Source organism: Montipora foliosa, chromosome 9 (assembly GCF_036669935.1).
Source record: "Montipora foliosa isolate CH-2021 chromosome 9, ASM3666993v2, whole genome shotgun sequence".
Lineage (NCBI taxonomy): Eukaryota > Metazoa > Cnidaria > Anthozoa > Scleractinia > Acroporidae > Montipora > Montipora foliosa.
Window position 1 is genome coordinate 12,264,878 of NC_090877.1, and position 2,500 is coordinate 12,267,377.

Genomic DNA, 2,500 nt, shown 5'->3' on the forward strand with positions numbered 1-2,500 from the left:
ATCGTGTGAATCATTTTGAAGTGGCTGAAATTCAGACAGGTTAGTCAAACTCTTCTAATCAAGAATCAACCCAAACAACCTTCTAATAATACTTCCAAATGTTGTTATCTGGGTAATAAATAATAGTACTTAGTTATAGGTGTTTGCTGGTGTCATTGTTACCCTGTCTAGTTTATGAAATGATGTCATTCTGACCAGGAACAAAATAATTCCCGATCAGTGTCTACCGTGAAATTACAGTACTGTGCAACCTCTTTCGAGTCCCGAGTCCCGCGAGGATCGAGGAACGGCAGTCGAGAATCAAGCAGTTCCTGTTGTGATTTCATCGAGGAGCAATCTCGTACCCAGAGTCCTCGGGCTTTTTGGCCAGCGGGTGAGCGCCCGGAGAGACTCTGGGATAATCGACTCCATTTTCCCAGAAAACGTGGGTTCCGGTCTTATGACGTATGGTTGAGTTTAAACGGAAGCAGAAAAGAGAAAACCGTTAACGGTAGAAATGGCGGGATGAAAGTGTTTGAGAAACAAGAATTTTAGCCTTGCACACAAAAAAACTGGAGAAATGATCATTGGCTTGCTGTAAGAGCAAGTGAAGATGAAACCTCTGACGCTTTCGGTGAGTGTATTTTTGGTGTTTCAGCGTACATTCCACCGTACAGAACAGGGGCACCCAACGAGAATATAGTTCAAAACCACTTAAACATAGCATTGTTAAACGTATTTTAGTATTTAAACGACAGATATAGGCATATTTTTATCCCCTAAAAGTTTTTCATCTGTTCGGATTCCCTAGCTGAAAGTCTAGTGATGCGAAAATTATAGGGATCAAAACTTACCTTTTCGAAAATTTCAGCCAGGGAAAAGGCTCCCGAAAATTCTAGGTGACCTTTTTAGGGTAAAAATCCGTTAGAAATGGGCAATTATGCCATGTTTTAGATGTTCGAAAATCCTAGGACAGGCAGGCAAGCAAGGAATTTTACAACAAATGTTCCGAAAAGTCTAGATCTCAAATCGTCTTCCGAACAGATATTTTCCGACAATTGACGTTGGGTGCCCCTGACAGAATGCAATGAGAATGCCATCGTGCAAGCAAAACGATCGACAATTTTTTTTTGTGGAAACGACACAAATGTCCTCTTCTTTTACAATTTGATGTTTCCGTAATTCTGAATGGCTTCGACAAGACCTTATTCCACGGATTTCTCCTCAAAGAGACTGATGTAATGTTTTCCTACGGTACTTTTGCAACAGCAACAGTAATCACTTTTTAGCAGTTTTAGCAGCGTGGGAAAATTCCCGTGCGGTATATGACATAATTCAAAGCTCGTCGTTTTATTATTTTTGTGATTTATATATTTCTGAGGTAGAAAAAATCAATCAGCACTGAAACTTGTTTTAGATTTTGAATCTCCCTCCAAATTCTGGGGCTTCCGAATTACTTACCGACTTCCTGTCGGACTGCCATTGTTTCGCAAGCGGCCAATCAAAAATATAGTTCAAATCGATTATCCCAGAGTCTCTCCGGGCGCTCACCCGCTGGCCAAAAAGCCCGAGGACTCTGGGTACGAGATTGATCGAGGAGTAATGCTTTCGCGAAAGCTGAATTGATTATGAATAACTGACAAGGTTTCCCGTCCGTGATTTTGTGAGAATCAAGTGTCGAGGATCTAGTTTGATTTCGAGTGAATCAAGTCTCGATTCTCGAATTGATTTTTGATCCTCAATTCTCGTGATGATCGAGTCGAGACTGTCAACTTACTTTTGCATGGTTCTGTACTGTAAATTCGAACTGGGATACAGGAGAGGGTCTCTGCGGTAGGGGCAAGACATTGGCAAGACATTGGCAAGGCATTGGCACAGCGAGGCTCAGAGTACAGTAGTTTCCATGGTGGCCTTCCCCCCCTACACCTTCAATCTTAGACAAAACTCTTGGGAAAAATTCTAGCTTTGGCATCATTTGACATGCACTCACAAAGTATATCCGTCCTTACCCCTCTTCCCCCTTATTACCAATGTTGTAATAATGAGGCAAAATACTGTGCAAGCCTTTGGCCGTTTTTTTAACAAACATTGGAATGTGGGGGGAGCTGGGGAAGCAGGAAGAATTTAATCTTAATCACTGGCAAATCAGAATGCCACATTTTCCCAACGAGTTTTGTACAAAATGGTAGGTAGCTCTCATTTTGCCACTGCTTACTTTGCACTTTTAAAAACTTTTTAAAATCACTCTTTAATACTTTTAGGTGGTTTTACTGTAGCAGTGCAGAGATTTTAATGCTAAGATTGTATTACATTGCATTAAATTTTGTCACAGCACTGGTTCCTGTGGGTTCTAGAGATCGCCCAGTGCATACAGATGATACGAAACCTCATCAGAAACTATCAGCAAAAGGTAGTAACAGTAGCAGAGGATCTGATAATGGCAACAGCATGGGAGAAGGAACTGTCGTTCAGCTGCCGCGACCGGCTGAGGGAGGACGCCTTGAGTGTGACAGGATTATTA

At 41.7% G+C, this 2,500-nt stretch overlaps 1 protein-coding gene and 1 long non-coding RNA gene across 2 annotated transcripts in view; one reads left to right on the plus strand and one right to left on the minus strand.

Annotated features, from left to right (window-relative positions):
* LOC137969806 (uncharacterized) overlaps positions 1-2,497 on the plus strand; it is a 10,516-nt gene extending 8,019 nt beyond the window's left edge. The window contains exons 2-3 of the long non-coding RNA XR_011116725.1: positions 1-39; positions 2,312-2,497. The exon at positions 1-39 is cut by the window's left edge and continues 142 nt beyond it. This is a non-coding gene — a long non-coding RNA (uncharacterized lncRNA). The remainder of the gene's footprint in view (positions 40-2,311) is intronic.
* Positions 1-2,500, minus strand: part of LOC137971331 (tetratricopeptide repeat protein 28-like) — a 162,608-nt gene that overhangs the window by 117,837 nt on the left and 42,271 nt on the right. The window lies entirely within an intron of this gene.